Below are 17559 nucleotides of genomic sequence, written 5' to 3'. Positions count from 1 at the left end.
AGATGGCCAACAAGGAAGCAGTGATCAATGACTAAACCCCCAGGGGAACTAAAGTGAAACAGAGCCAACAGGTGGATGCTGGGGTGGGTGTGGGTCTGAAAGCAATTAGCAGCACCAAATGTGGCAGCAGGGAAGCAACAGCAGCTAGAGCGAGTGTACGTGTACACAAGACATAAAAATAAAGACCAACCATGGACCTTAAAATGTGACTGAGGCCAGGAGGCACTACTTGAGTTTTCTGCATGCATGCATGCTCATCATGACAGACAGGAAGTACAGTAGCATCTGACTAATACCCACACTACCTCCTTATCTTAGGTATACGCTCAGCAATAGCGGGGTAGAGAGAAATTGGTAATTGGTAATTGATAAATAAAGTACCCAGAAGCCTTACTTAAAGGTAATATTATTTATTTATTTTATGTGGTGCCTTAACTTTTATGTGTCAGTGGAGCAAATATATTCTAACACACCTGTTGCCGGTGCAATTCCAGTGCAAGTTTTTCTTCTGCTGCCCTCTTTGTCATCTCAAGATCTTCCAGAAGAATCTGGTATATAAATATAGAGCGGTACAAATTGACATATCATAATAACATACGATAATGTACAATAATTCAATAATATGTTTACAATGGTAAATGTTGCTTTTATATAGTGCCTTTATCCAAAGCACTTTACAATGAATGTGCATTACATTCACCCAGGAAACCAGGCACCAACCTGCTCATCGGGAGCGGTTAGGGGTTCAGCGTCTTGCTCAAGGACACTTAACCCAGTGGGAGCCAGGGATCGAACCGGGAACATTCCAATTCTCAAGCGGCAGCTCTACCTCCTGAGCCACTGCCATCCCGAAGTAGTAATAATAATTAAAATTAAAATTAAAATTAAAATTAAAATTAAAATTAAAATTATAATTATAATTATAATTATAATAATTATAATAATAACAATTAAAGGTAGGGTAAGTGATATTTTTTGGTTAAAACAAAAAGTATTTTTTTAAAAGGTTAAAATACTATATTCTGATAGTAATCATTGCTATAGAGTGTTTGTTCAGTAACAGGAGTCTCCCCGTCTGTCCAGCTCTTTAATAAACAGAAAATACATTTTTCGGTAGGTGTCAAAATCTCAGCCAATCAGGAGAAAGTACCCATTTTTAAGCTTAATTTGTATAGTTTTCAGTTCCAATTTTGCATGCTCATTTCTTAGTGTCATCACTTCCAATTTCACTTGTTTAATCTGTATCCTGATTGAGTTCTCTGTCCTGGTTGGATAAAATTGGAAATGAAACTGAAACTAAAATGCATTTTCTGTTTAATAAAGAGATGGAGAGACAAGGAGACTCCTAATACTGAACAAACACTCTATAGCAATGAGTACTATCAGAATATAGAGCTATTTAACAATTATTTTAACCAACGCAAATCACTTACCCTACCTTTAACACTTTGAAAATGTAATGTAACTCTGAGTGTACAAATGGAACCAAATGTCCATTTGCACACTCTCTGAGTTAAATGAACACTGTGGATTTTACTGTGTGTGTGTGATAGAATGAAGTCACACATGAAGCAATGTGGAAAGCGAGATGTACAAAGAACACGTGGAACTAACAGTATAATATCACCTTTTCCGCCTCCTCTCTCCTCCTCAGCTGATCCTCCAGGTGTCGCTCCCTGAGCCTCCTGCTGTCCTCCTTCTCCCTCTGCTCGCGCCGTCGCTTCTCTCGCTCCGCCCGCTGACCGGCGGTTGTCCTCTCCTCCTGCTCTCTCTGTGCAGACTCCAGGGCTCTCAGCTCCAGCAACAGACGCCTTTCACAGTCCAGATGGTCGTCTCCTTCCAGTTCCTCTGTGACTGCAAACCCTGCTGTCGGTGTCACTGCTCGAATATCTGTTATTTTTCAACAAGTGATGTAAAATGGGCTTCAGTGGGCTAACATGGGTTGTCTGCATGTTTTAGCGCGTTACATTTAAGACCAATATAGAATACAAGTCTGTGTTAAACCTCTGCGTGTTTCTCACTAGGAACTCATGTGTTCTTTAAGGCCTTCTGAGACTGGATTTGACGATTTTGCATTTGCTGTGTGTGACCCTTTACTGACTGGAATTTAGAAAATACAAGGTATTAAAAAAAAATCAGGACCTGCAGAGAGCTGGTATGGTGTGTGCACTTGTAGCTATTTTAGTTTTTTTGTTGTATTATTTTATTATTATTTTAAAAGTATCATAAAAAAGGAATAGAGTCTGCACACTGGTAATGATGCAAAAACTCCGCTTTGTATTTATTGCGTTCGTCAACGTGTCGGCCTGTTCAGACCTTCATCAGGACATATACAATGGAAAAGGGCATACACACACACGTTTATATAGGGTACATCTACGCACTGATAGGCTCACCCTAATAGGGTAAGTGAGGTCACAGTAAACTCAACAGGAGGTTGAGTTGGCTGTGAACTCACTTGCCCTTTTCCATTGTATATGTCCTGATGTGACATGTTTGGTTCAAGAAACCAGTGTCCAATACACACTTGTATGTATTTCCCAACCAACTGGGGAAGAGGTCAACAGGTCCATGACCTTGTAGTTGAGGCACTGGGCCAGAAAAACACAAATGTGAAGGGACATGAAGAATGCACAGCACACCCTCTCCATAACATTTTTTGACTACAAAGCCGGGCGGATTCCTCTCTCACGCAATGAAAGCTCTGTCCCTTTGAGGACATTCCAGCGTGAAACCATCTGAAGCCACCTTTGATAACACAGGAAAAGTAACGGAGAACAAATACTGTGTACATTGACATTATTGTGTTTCCCCTCAATTATGGAAACGGTGACCTCTACTGGACATATAGTATATTGAAAAAGCAAAGATCCTTTAGTAATGTTTGTTAACTTATTCAAACCGGGAACGCATCTGTGTAACCACTTCAACCATTATTTTATACTTTGGCTATTCAAAAATAGCAGATATACAAGCTCATGATGCCACGCTATGAGCTTGTAAATCTGCTATTTTTGAAAATCTTTGAATATATATATTTTTAACTCAAATCTTTGCTTATGGGGGTCCCTGGACCAACATATTTTGAGATGGGGGTCCGCGGCCAAATACATACTAATTTTGGGGGTCCTTGACATGAAAAAGATTGAGAACCACTGATACATAGGCTTTATATATATATATATATATATATATTATAGGATTTAGAAGACTTTTTTTGGAATCAGCTTCAGGTCTTAATGGGTTAATATGATTTGAGCGTATAATACAAAAGAAGACACTTTCCTAGACTGAATTATGAACTGTACCTTTATTGTTGGGGCACGCTGACTCGTCGTTAGTGAAGAGTGCCTCTGTCTCTGTGAGAGCAGGAGGAATATTGGGATCAGTGGATGAGTGGCTTTGCTCACCTATCTCAGGAATAGCCTGGATAAAACAAACACAATCTTAAGACTATGACTTGTAGGCCATGCTGTTTGTTACATGTTATGGGGGATGATATCAGCAAGGTCTTTATAGCCAAGACAAAGGTAGATGACCTGCTCATTCAACTTGACCGGGTTGTCATCAAAGTCAGAAGCAAAGTCCTTTGAAAATTCCTCAGTGCAATGCAGTACAGTGACATCTAAAATCCCAAAGAAAGGCAAGGCATCAGACATTAACAGCAAGGCCATTTTTCTAATAGCATGAACCTGTTACAATCTATTGTACAAAGTTGATCGAAAATAATGGCAGAATCTGAATGCCTGGGCCAGTTGCATAATTTTCAGAGACATATTATTACCTTCAAGGTCTTGGAGGATGAGATTTTCATAAGCAACAGTTTTGCTTTTTGAGGCTTCAATATAAGGGAGCAAGGAGAGATGGATTTCACCTGCAGCCTAATGACAGAAAGACTGAATCAGAATCACCATTTGCAATGTACAAAACATGGACAGGAATATGACAACAATGGTGCAGCAACAGGTACACACTGCAGCAGAGCAGCAACACATATGCCTATATTATTACATAAGAACATAGTATATAGTAACTAAGTAACTAAGTACATTTACTCAAGTACTGTACTTAAGTACAATTTTGAGGTATCTTAACTTTACTGGAGTATTTCCAATTTTCATTACTTTTAGATTTTGATTATTATTACAAACCACACTAACCACCTCAGCCCTATATATATATATATATATTTCGTCCATTTGAAAATAGCAGATCTACAAGCTCACAATGGGTTGCGATCATACAGTAGGTTGCCATGAGATGCATTGTGAGCTGGTAGATGGAATTGTGAAAACTTGTGAAATGGGACATTCTGCCTAAAGAGGTACTTTCTACTTTTGGTACTTTAAGTACATTTTGATACCAATACTTTTGTACTTTTACTCAAGTACATTTTGATTGCAGTATTGATACTTTTACTTAAGTAAAACATGACAGTACTTTTTTCCACCACTGGGGTATAGTCAAACATTTTTTCAAAAGAAGCTATGCAATTCACACATTTCTGCTTGCTCTATATGCACAGCAACCATCATTATTGGAAAGAAATTGAGCCTTTTCCTTACTTCCTTCACAGGTTTTTACCAATGATACTAATTAAGGCTCTGTTCCATTTAGTGTAGCACCCCCATAACTCTGAGTGTACAAATGGAACCAAATGGACCCTTAAAGGTCCATTTGGTTCCACATTTGGACACTCTCAGAGTTACACACCCGTAAGGAACCATGAGGGTCCCTGGACCACACTTTGAGACCCACTGGTGTAGCAGAGTGTTTCCAGTGAGCCGACATGCACAATATCATCAGCATTCAGCACCCTGACTCTGTTTGAACAGGATGGAACAGAGCCTTCATTGGTAACACCTGTGAAGGAATTATGGAAGGGGCCCAATTTCTTTCCAATATGGCTGCTGTGAGCCTGTGCATAGAGCCTCATCAGAAGCGTATGATCAGAAGGTCTCAGGCCTCGACCTGCAGGCGTTGTTTACACACGTAAAATGACATAATAAAGTGAATCCTTTTAACCTCGTCTTCCTGTTCCTGAGATAAACACATCTCTTCCTCTTCTTTATTTTCCAGTCCACCAGCAGTGATTGTCAGCTCGTCCAACTCCTTCATCATGGCCTCGTATATTTCATCAGGATCCGTCATGGTTCAGTCAGACAAAGGTATTGGCAATTTGGCATCAAATATACTTAAAAGTACCAAAAGTAAAAGTAGTCATTATGCAGAATGTCCCATTTCCAGGTTTCAAATGTATAAAAAATATTTTGAAAATAGCAGATCTACAAGCTCACAACGCCTTGTGAGCTATTTTCAAATATAACGCCTACTGATCTATGCCTCCCCAAACAAAACGCAACGTGTGTTTGGAATCCGTGAATAACTAACTATCGGTCTTCATTAGCTGATTGCTACTGTATGTATAATGAAGTAGCTGACATATATTTCTTATAGCCTACTAGATCGTACTATTAATAGCTAAAACATGCTGGGAAACGTCCAAATAACTTCCATCCGCGTCTATGTGGAACACCGGTCTCCATGGAAACTACACCGTGCTCGACGGAAAGGCGCTGAGGACAAATAGGACGGTTGCCGCGAAGTGGCAGTATGCATTGGTGGTTCAGTGGTAGAATTCTCGCCTGCCACGCGGGAGGCCCGGGTTCGATTCCCGGCCAATGCAACCTTAATTATTTTTTTTCTGCATTCAAAGTAGTGTCTCCATGAATTGAGGACATGAGAAACAAGCCAGTGGCTTTTGGGGTTTTTTAAATCCTATTTAGTTGACCTTGTATTTTGAACTGTCCTTCCGTATCTTCCGTATTCAATCAATCAGGTCTTCGAGGCTCCTCACTAGGGGTGTGCCGATACACTAATTTCACCAAACGATACGATACGATATTTGGCTCACAACTTCGATACGATTTCGATACGATACGCACTTTTTTATTATGAAAATATATGGGGGAGAAAAAATTTAAACAAATAATTCTGTTTTTGGCTTTTTGCATTATTCAGACACAAACTTGTAGCTTTTCAGCTACAATAGCCGTTTTGAATCCAAATAGGGCAATAGTGTGACACCTGACCCGAAAAAAAACAACATGTTGTCACCCTTTTCACCTCGGGGCTGTTTGCATGCCTGATTATTATTATTGTAAAAAAATAATTTTAAATTTTTTTTTTTTTTTTTTTTTGATATTTTTTTTTTCCAAAACGATACATATCGTCACGAAAACGTATCGCGATATATCGCGGGACGATATATCGGCACACCCCTACTCCTCACTAAAGCTAGCCTTGCGTACATCACACGCCTCTGGTGTGTGAGTGTGTGTCCGGAATTCTACATTTACATGAGTAAAAGTACAAAAGTATTGGTATCATTTGTACTTAAAGTACCAAAAGTAGAAAGTACTCATTATGCAGAATGTCCCATTTCACAAGTTTTCAAATATATAAAATGGCCAAAATGTATATAGGGCTAAGTGGGTAATGTATGTTTTGTAATAATAATCTAAATCTACAGTAACTAACTAATAACAAAAGTTTTCAAATAATTGTAGTGGAGTAAAAGTATAATATTTGCCTCTGAGATGTAGTGGTGGAGTAGAAGTAAAAGTACAGAAAATTGGAAATACTCCAGTAAAGTAAAAAATACCTCAATTGTACTTAAATACAGTACTTGAGTAAATGTGCTTAACAGTAAAACGGATGCCAACATGTTTTGAAGACACTGAAGTGAAGGTCTATAACCAAAACACCATGGGAAATTATTAGATTGCTAGCTATAGGATATTGCCTTTCAATGTTTGTATTATATTTTAAGAATCCAAACATTAGATTACATTTAATGTATCTGTAATACATTTGGGGGAAAAGCAGATATTCAGCTAGCCTATAGCTTGCAGCTGGTTCAGGTTATTATGATTACGCTTAGGCATGGGTTTGGGGTTGGTGTGGTCACTGTGGTGTAATTTGTCAAATTTAGTTAGCCTACATTTCTAAATGTAGGAGTTAGAGATCTGGGAGGGAAGTCAAAGTGCCTGTATGGCAGCATTTCCTTTACCAATGCCATTTACCAATGATACCAATGAAGGCTCTGTTCCATTCTGGTTAAACAGAGTCAGGGTGCTGATATTGTGCATTTTGGCTCACTGGAAACACTCTGCTACACCAGTGTGTTTCAAAGTAGGGTCCAGCGACCCTCATGGAACCACGAGGGGGTTCCAAATGGTAACTTAAAGGGTGTGTAACTCTGAGAGTGTACAAATGGAACCAAATGGACCCTTACGGGTCCACTCTCAGAGTTATGGGCGTCCTTGAAATTAAAAGGTGTGAGAACCACTGTACATGAAATGGAACAGAGTCTTCATTAGTATCATTGGTAAAACCTGTGAAAGAAGTAGGAAGAGGCCCAATTTCTTCCCAATATGGCTGCTGTGCATAGAGCCTATTGGGTGACAATGTGTGGGTGTTTGGTAGCCAACTGGAGGAGAGGTCCACACGGCCCCACAACCTCGTAAGGTGAGGCACAAGGACCAGTGTGGGGGACTCGGAACAATGCACACTCTCTCCATGACATTTTCCTTGTTGACATTGTCCATTGTCTCATGACTATTGTTCCTCTCTCCCGTGATGAAAGCGCCGCACTTCAACTCTATCCCTTTGAGAAGATTCCAGACGGGCCCACACAGACCACACTGTACACATTCCCAGGGGGCTCTCTACAAGGGACCCAGTCTCCTTCCTGAAAGTTTCACTGAAGAACAGCGTGTCCCCCTCCGTCCCCAAAAACCGTGCTCTCCGGAGACACACCAAGGCCTGTTCTCCATCCCGTGACTTTGGCGAGAGCTAAACAAAACAACAGAATGTGGCGCCACATCAGACATGATTTTCCCTTCAAAGACTAACACCAAATTCCACAGTGACAATGAATGCACTTACAAACACCTACTATACTTATCCCATTAAGACCGGGAACGCCTCTGTGTAATTTAACTTAATCAGATTTATTTGGCTATTCAAAAATAGCGGATATACAAGCTCATAGCGCGCTATGAGCTTATAGATCTTATTTATTTTTGAAAAATCGTGAACATTTGTGCAAATCTATGAATATATATATATCCTTTTTTTTAAGCGATCATTTTTAATGCAAATCTTCTGGGGGATTCTACAAATGTCTTCCAAAACCTTTTCATTTCAAGGACCCCCAAAATGATTTGTATTTGGCCACGGACCCCCATCTCAAAATATTTTGTTCCAGGTACCCCCCCAGAAGCAAACATTTCGCTTAAAGATCGCTTTAAAAAAATATATATATGTATATATTCAAAGATTTGCACAAATTCTCACGATTTTTTGAAAATAGCAGATCTACAAGCTCATAGCGATATACAATGAGCTTGTATATCTGCTATTTTTGAATAGCCCAAAGAAATCTAAAATGACACAGATGCGTTCCGGGTCTTAATGGGTTATATGACCTGCGAGGTCAACGCTATTTCAATTTCCACAGGTTTTTGCACAGGCGAGCTTTCATGGGGGGGTCATTATGGGTCACGGCGTGGCTTCACTCTCCGCTGCCGATGGGTAAAAAGAGGACAGTTTATTGCAGCCCCCTGTTGTTGGAGTCAAACTGCCTGGCAGCCCATGTTTCATTAGGTCCTCTAAGAAGCATTGACCAAGTTCAATTGGTCAAAAAGGCCCCATCAGCAGGCCATGTCCACTCCGATTAGGGCCGGGCCCTTTGTTGGTGGGCAAGGTGTCCATCGCTTTTGTCCGGGGGCACAGAACCCAGACAGGGGCCAGACAGAGGCCAGACAGGCCCAAGCTGCAGATTTACACAGCAGATTACGCTTGTCAATGGCGGCTCCGGTCCAAACGGAGCAGCGGTTTAGATAGCAGCTGTGTGTTTACACTACTAAGGGTTTTCTGTTACTCGACTGTAGCCATTATCTTGGCAGCCTACCAGGTCTATCAAGCCAATCTTTTCTACTTTGTGGCGGTTTTATGGGAAGAAAATGTGTTGTTGTTGTTGGTGGTGCTGGTGGGGTTCTGTAGGTGGGAGGTGGTGGTGATGACGAGGTAGGTGGGTGATGAATTGAATACATATAGGACCACAATGGAAACGAGTCCCCAGGACTTTTGTGTCTTAATGTCTGACTGTACCACGTGCTGTTTACATTTCTGACTATTTGCAGTTCTGACTAGTATTCAATCAATGGTGCTGGTAGGTAAAACGGCAATGCCTGCTCTAACATTGTCTAATTTGGTCTCTCTCTCTCTGCTGTGCGTGCTATGTGGACAAGATATAAAATCTGAATAAAGAAGCCACATAAGATTTATCCTAAAGGTGTGTTCTAGCTGTGTGCAGTATATGAAGGTGAATATTGCCCTTATTTTATGTGCATATCATTATCAATGCTTTTAACATATCATTGACCTGATCACTTTGTGAACGATCAAATGAAAATGACACCCATAAAGTATATTTACTATAATGAACTCAAGCTGACACTTCAAACCCCAGTACTGAAAGCTGATGACTCCTTTCAAGGCACTGATCCAGATCACAGCCTTCTAAGAATTAGGCTGCTTGCAGTTAGGCCTAATGGTATTTTAAAGATATGTGCACGTGAGGGGGGTAGATATTTAGCCATTCTAATACTCAACAAATGGCACAGGACAGGAAATGGAAACACATTCTTACAGTAGGTTACATTCTTGCAATTATCAGCTGTCAAATCAGGTTCTTGCTGGAGCAAAGTTCCCACATCATATCTACACAAAATGAGTCCATATTGGTGCAGTTCTCCCACCTCACCATTCTCAGTCTCTGAAAGGAGATTATCTGTCTTTCAATGAGGTGATGATATAACAACAGTGAATGAACCACAAGCTCATTGTGAGTCGCCACAGGGACCTGAGTTTAAGTCTGACTGGCCTCGAGAGCCAGCCTCTGGAGTCTGACTCCTGTCATTTCTCGCATGTCTCTCCTCTCTCTCTCTACATTCTCTTCTCTGAAATAAAGAAAGAAAATAGTTTTTTTTAGCTTTGCCAATGTCTAAAGCTTCCTTTAATGACTGTGGGATTTCCATAATCAGAAATTGTCCCGTAACACACTCGAGGTTTGGAATGATGCAAGTTCATTCATTTGTTCTGCACTCAAGACAAATGAAAATGGTGTGCCTTGCCAATTGTGTTAACCAAGCAAAATCCATGTTAGAAGGCTTTCTATGGGCCCGGACGGCTAGGGTAGCGGTCCGGGCACCTGTGACAGCATGTTGCGAGTTCGAATGCCCGACGACCTTTGCTGCGTGTCACTCCCCATCTCTCTCTCCCCACTTCCTGACTACTGTATATTATCTAATAAAAGGTAGAAAAAGCCAAAAAAATATCTTTAAAAAAAAGAAGGGTTTCTATGAAATGACCGAGGTTGCTTATTGTATAAAACAAATAATCTTGTTATTGGTAATTGGTAATAACAAACATTCAGAAGCCTTTTTCTTATGTGAGTTGAGGGGTTGTACTGGTTCACGCATAAGAGGCAAGGAGGTTTCACTGATGTACGATAATAGATCTGAGGTCATGACATGGATGCTCTGTGCACAACAGTGCTTTTCTCATGGTGTTGGTTAGTCCAGGAATAGTTACTAATGTATACAAAGATGAAAGAATTCTGCTGTGCACTGAAAGGCTTCAGACCAATTTCATGAAAGAGATGAAAGCCATGAAATTGGTCTTCCTGTGTGTACTAAAGAAATGCATCCACTCACTACAAAGACTGTACAGAGAATGTACAGATCATGGTACCAGGGTCATAACAGTGTCATAATGTCTGTAATTGTATCAATGCCCTGCATGGTCCCCTTGCACTGCATGTGAGGTCCTCTTATCTTTTACCATGTGACTATTACAGTATGCCATGTATTGTACTTCTCTGTCTGTCACTACACCAATGCCTGCAAGTCCTGCTGATTTCTATGTGATTCTAATCTTGGTGATTCACAGAATTCAAACTACCCTTGCAGCTACATTCTTTGTAGCAAATACACAGTAAAATCCTCTGTTAATTTATCCACTTGTAACTCTGATGGCGTACAAATGTAACCAAATGGACCCTTAAGGGTCCATATCGTGACATGTGTGCATTCAGTGTTAAATGAACACTGAGGATTTTACTTTGTAAAGTCACATGCTGAGAACAAGATTTCGGGAATCGGGAGCCAAAAGAAATGTACACTATGTTTTATTCATTCATGGACTGAATAAACGTACACAGAAAAGGCTGAGATGAACTCAACACTTTGTGTTGAGGCACGCTCCATGTAAAGAGGTCTAGTGTGTTGATACAGAATGACTCTAGTGTTTCCAGGCTGTTTAGGCGAGACGGGTTGACTGCAAAATAAGACACACAATAAATCTGTTTTGGTGGCTTTGTGGCAGAGATGTATCCACATATTTCTCTCACACACACCTGGGTATAATAATACAGGTGATAGTTGAGGTACAGTAGGCTGTGTATAATAGAATATTAAATAATCCATTCCATTTGTTTTAATCTGCTTGGGGTGCCAGATGAGTGCAGTTTTTTAAAACAACTGTAAAAGCTGACAGATACATCTTGATCACGTGACCGCAGACATGTGTACCGATTCGAAAAGCTTGACTGCATGATCTACGGTTCACGAGTTATAGGCCAAAATGTGAAGTTCCCTGTTATAGCGACACCATGAGACCAATTGGAAAGATGTACAGCAGTGGTTCTTCTTCCTTGACCTACTGGGAGTGTGCGTGGAAAGTTTCACGCCGATCGATCCAACAGTGTCGGACACACACACACACACGTATGCATACATACTATTTTCTCAGTTGTTAGATATATATATGGACATTTTTATTTATGCTATTTTCCTCAGGTCTGATCTGAAGTGAGTTCTTGTACCCTCAGGGGTCTCATGACTGGAGTTTGGCCAGTTCCTGGAGAGGATTTGCTGTGCTTAATCCCTTCTTTGAAAAAGCATCTGAGAGAGAGAGAGAGAGAGCGAGAGAGAGAGAGAGAGCGAGCGAGAGCGAGAGCGAGAGCGAGAGCGAGAGCGAGAGCGAGAGAGAGAGAGAGAGAGAGAGAGACGGTGGGCTTGTAAGTGTGCATGAGAGCATTCTACTGTAAGACAGAACCCAAGACAGACGCTTGAACTTTAGGAATTGGGATCCCGGGATAACTTGCCTTAATCAATTTCCTTAATTGTGTTGTATGACTTTGAAGGGAAATTCCGGCTTTGGTGGGTAAATAGCCCGCTGGTTCCCTGGAAAGAAAATATGTTATTTCCAGGATGTATGAGTTTTAAAAACTGGGAAATATTCCAATCCAAATAGACACTGAAATACATGAACTGTGGGATGGGTTCATTTCACCTCAGTCTCTTGTTCTGCATATCATGGTGGCTTTTTTAAAGCAGGTCCATCACATGGCAGCAAAATGGTCAGAGATGAGATATGCCCCAAATATAAAAAGAACACTATGACTCAATCATAACATGCTGGGAGCAGATAGCATTTATCACAAGCTAATATTTCTTTCCTTATTTCATTCATCTACCGGCCTCCAGCCATCAGCGTTCTTCTCAGGCTCCTTTATTTTGACTCTCGTCTTCAGCGGACGGAGAAAGAAAACTCACTCGAGTGCTATCAAGTCTGCCCGCCGGGCCTGATGTCACTGTTAAGACACCACCAGTGAGTGTTTTCCTTTTGTTTCATCAAAGTAGGTTTCACTGACTATCTCAGCAAAAAGTCCCCATCTTTTAAAAAGAAGCAGCAAAGTTTATTTCCAAAACAGCACAGACTTTTGAGCTTGGTTATAGGGAATTAAACATTATTTTAATTTAATATAATATATATATATATATATATATATATATATATATATATATATATATATATATATATATATATATATATATATATATATATATAATAACCTGGTGTTAGTGTGTGACTTCCAGGAAGTACTTTCAGTATTTATGCTGGATCTGGTACAAAAGGTAAAAGACCAGTGAGACCTTTCTTTAATTAAACTAATGGAAGTATTTGCATCAGTACCATTGACCTTTCAGTACACTAAAGGAACATGGTGGAGTTCCCCAAGATATCTTCTTTGGATATTTACAAACTCACCTCAATACGCGGCGGCCATAGCTTAGTCTAGTGGGTGGCGAGGTCGTCTGGTAATCAGAAGGTCACCGGCTCGCCCGCCCGGTTCACCCAGTACTGTCGAATTGTCCCTGCTGAACAGGAGAGTTAACCCCTAACAGCTAGCCCTCCGAGTACTTATCATAACTATCTGAGCAGTCATCAGCTGGGGGAAGCTGAAACTTTAACCTGTGAGATTATAAAATCCACCTTTTGTCTTTGTGCTATTTGTGCTTGCCCTCCAAAAAAAGAGTAAGACTGAAAAATGGAAAAGCCACAACAACATTTTATACAGCAGTTGACAAGAGTTCAAGGGCCACAATTCAAACGAATTTGGATCTGGGACAGATATGGAAAACTATGATAGAACTAGAAAGGTGCAGTCAGAGGAGCACTTATCTCCACTAGAGATTGTCCGACGTCATATCGAGATATGTCCCCCCCCCCGCATATCTCGAGAACCGACCAGAGGGAAAGATGTGCCTGTTGTGAAGTCGGTCAGATCAGCGGGTCTCCAAAGATATGTGACATCAATATGGTGTCATAGTAGTGACATCATAGACTGGCCTCCAAGTATATGCCTATGTACTCTTGACAACGGGTAGAACTGACAACGGCAACAGTGGGTACAATGGGTATTGCATAACCGGAGGGGCATGCGTTCCCAACAGTCATCGTTCCCAATGGACATCGTTCCCAATGGGCATCGGGCATCGACCTAGTTAGCCAAATTATTATTGTTATTGTTGCTCTGTCAGGATAAGGTTGAACAGTGGTATTAATTTGGCTGAGGAACTGACCATGGTCCTGGAATTGTACTCACTCCCTGCTTGTGGAGATGCAAATGTCTTTGTTCCTTTCCTAAAGCCGTGGAGGTTACAACATTAGTTACATTAATGTGGATCACCATGTTAGTGTGTTTTCTGTATGGATGACATCTTTACGATGATGCGTTTAAGTTTGAAGTAAGCCTAGTAATAGGCGTAATAAGTGCCTTTGCGTCTTGACTTATCTGCTATAGTGTTTTGAGTGATGGCCTTGTGTTGTGCATAATTTTACCTGTTGTTGTTGATGCTGTCAACTATATTATTCAGTGGTTGTGATTTTAACGTTGTCAGTGTAATTAGTGAATAAAGGGATGGTGTTTAGCAAGAGATCTACATTTATTGTTTTGGTCGTTTAGGTTACATTTTACAAGTTGACCATGACAATGTCCTAAAATATTGTTATCATTGGCTTCATCATTATAACATGATAATAAGTCAAATATTCCAAATCACCGTCTCCCCAAAAGGTGTCATTATCAACCCTGCTCTAAGTCTGGAAAAACAAATCAAAAGAGATAATTGATGATGATGACGGGCATGGCAGGACTTAGTTAGGGCAACAGATAAGGGAAACTTCTAATATTTACCTAATACATATCTAAAAGAAATTTGTCTATATCAGTTATTTTTCGGATTTTTTTCATATAATTATATGGAAATGACTTAAAATAAGAACAAAAAAAAAATAATGACAGCAGAATGGAATTTCACAGAGATGACATCACGAGTGGAGGAAGCTCCAAGATGTACACTGTATTTCCAATGCTTGAGTATATTATTCAAATACTATACTCCTATAAATGAACATTGTAAATGTATACTGATGATACAGTATCCTAGTATTTGTTTATAGGGAGTTTACCAGGTTGGACCTCTTCTACTCCTCACAAAACTGTTCAATTTGGGATTATTGCATGTTGGGGGTGGGGTAGCTTTGCTGTTTAAACACGTTGAGGATCAAAGGAGGTCTCGCACATCCGCATACTATTTGAAGGCAGGTGCTGAACTTAAAAAAAACAAAATCTACAGTCGATTTAGTCGACTAAAATGTATTTTGGCGGTGCCTTTATGGCGTCGCAATGGCTGATTTTACACTTGGTTGCATGCTGAAAATAGCAGATCTACAAGCTCACAACGTGTCGCAGCGCGACACGTTGTGAGCTTGTAGATCTGCTATTTTCAGCATGACTTGTCTTTTAGTTCTACTGGATCTCTTCTCCACTAGTCCCTCCCTAACATTTTAGACTAGTTTTAGTCTCTATTTGTTGACGAAATTGACATAGTTTTAGTCATCATAGGCTAGTTTTTATTTAGTTTTGATGTAGTTTTCGTCAGTGAAAAAAGGTGGTCGACGAACATTTTTCGTCATAGTTTTAGTCGACGAAATCAACACTGGGATGTACAAGCAAATGGTTGCACTAACCATCCACCCACGCACCGCAATGGACCTCTTTGAGTATATTTTAAAATCAAACTTGAGTTTTGTTTACGCACTGTACTCAACTACTTTTGGAAGTAATATATGCGTATACTGTATACACGTAGTGCATATACACATATATAGATTAGAGTTATAGGTCAAAATGTGAAGAGACCTGTTATAGCGCCACCATGAGGCTGAAACACTTGGGGTGGAGGTTCAAGAGTACCAAGAATATCTGTACCAAGAATATCTGTCACCTTAATGGACTTAGTTTATAGGTTGGTAGAATTTGATCTCCTCCTGTCCTCAAGTAACCCTGTCCTCCATTGTAAAGCCAGGCATCTGTATGATAACCATAATATAATAAGCACTCACTCACCTTAATAATTTGTATAAGCTAGTTGACTTTTGAAGAGAGAATAGACAGCTCCTTACTTAATTTCATGTCGTTTTTCCTTTTTTCTTTCTTTCCTTTTGTTCTTTCTTTTTGTGGATTAATTGCATATTTTAGTGACAGTTTAAAAGTACAACAAGTTCCTCCACTGTGGAAAATGAAGCCTATGCTAAAAGTATCAAAAAAGCTAAAGGAGCAAAGAATCTTTGCTTAATTTGATGGGAAGAATTGTCAAATGACTCATGAAACCATTTCATGATATATCATGCACACAACATCCAATCATACCCAAATGAGAAAATTGGCAGGTTGAGGGGCCTCTATAGAGCGCATCTTCAAAACCACTTTCACTTCCTTGTGTCCCTTCCGGCTGTTCCCCACAACTCACACAGCCCTGGGTAAGCAACCAGGCATGGCGGAGATCTGCGCTCAAGGTGCTCACTTTTCTTGTTTAGTTTATTTTATGTTATTTATTTATTTTTGTTTCATTTTGTTCTGTTTGGTTTTTTTTTCCTTTTCTTTTGTTTTTTGATTAATTTGAGGTTGAGGGGTTGGAAGCAGGGAGGTGGGAGGTGTGATCAGGCCTTATATTTTTACATTAAACCCTGACATGGATGAAGGAAAACAAAAAAGGAAAATGCTTTCATAAAAAAGTTGAACCAATAAGAAATCACTGTGTGGCTCCCTTGTACCCTCTGGCTCTCAGCATGATCTAACATTGGCCACTGAGGTAATACCAGCATGTGACTTTATGACGTGGTGAAAGTCAATGCCTTAACTTTCCAAGAGTGGTTTGGGGGAGGAGGAACAACCTCGTGAGGGCATCATGTTTCCAATGTCAGGGCGAGGGCCATGAAGTATTCAGCAGGTAGGCATGGGAAGCTGCCATCTGTGGATGACCTGGTTTGAGTTCACCAACATAAGATCAAACCTGGAGACCAAGCATGGATATTAAAGGCCTCCATGCCCATTCCTGTACAACCAGCCATGAAATACCTGCTGGATTGAACCATGCATGAGGCACTCCATGTATGTGTGCAATATATGTATCTTACGATACTATACTAATATCAGGAATATGGAATATCTGACATGCTTGTATAGCCTATATATTTCACTCTACTCATATCAGGAATATTTTGATATCTGACCTGATTTGCTTGCTTGTTCTTTCTTTCGATCTTCTTCTTACCTTTCCTGAAAACTACAATTGATTTATTTGTAAGAAAAATTACAAAATGCGTCCTCGCGCCCACCCTGTTTGGGATCTTTTTCTCTGTCCTGCTGAAGCAAGCCTTCGGATCTGCCTCAGAGGGCATCTATCTCCGGACCAGGACAGATGGAAAGCTCTTTAACCGTTCCAGATTAAGAGCAAAGTCCAAAGTTAAGGTGAAGTGCCTGAGAGAGTTCCTCTTCGCAGATGATGCAGCAATCACCACCCACTCAGCTGAAGAGTTACAGCAGCTCATGAGCCGCTTCAGCGAGGCATGCCACAACTTCGGACTTACAATCAGCCTTAAAAAAAACGCAGGTCACAGGACAGGATCAACATCAGGATCTCCAACTATGTATTGGAGGTTGTCCACGACTCTGGGTGTACCTGGGTTCAACAATCTCAGACTCCCTCTGTATTGACCAGGAGCTCAACAAGCGCATCGGCAAGGTAGCTACCACCATGTCCAGACTTTCAAACAGGGTGTGGACCAACAGCAAGCTGA

At 40.4% G+C, this 17559-nt stretch overlaps 1 protein-coding gene across 1 annotated transcript in view; it reads left to right on the top strand.

Moving 5' to 3' along the window:
• The window catches only part of slc6a15 (solute carrier family 6 member 15), a 197154-nt gene that overhangs the window by 134890 nt on the left and 44705 nt on the right, over nucleotides 1-17559 (top strand). The gene's annotated exons all lie outside the window — the stretch shown is intronic.

This window comes from Gymnoscopelus braueri, assembly GCF_963280865.1.
Source record: "Gymnoscopelus braueri genome assembly, chromosome: 9".
Lineage (NCBI taxonomy): Eukaryota > Metazoa > Chordata > Actinopteri > Myctophiformes > Myctophidae > Gymnoscopelus > Gymnoscopelus braueri.
Note: the sequence above shows the minus strand (reverse complement) of the source record. Positions and strands in the feature narration are given on the sequence as shown.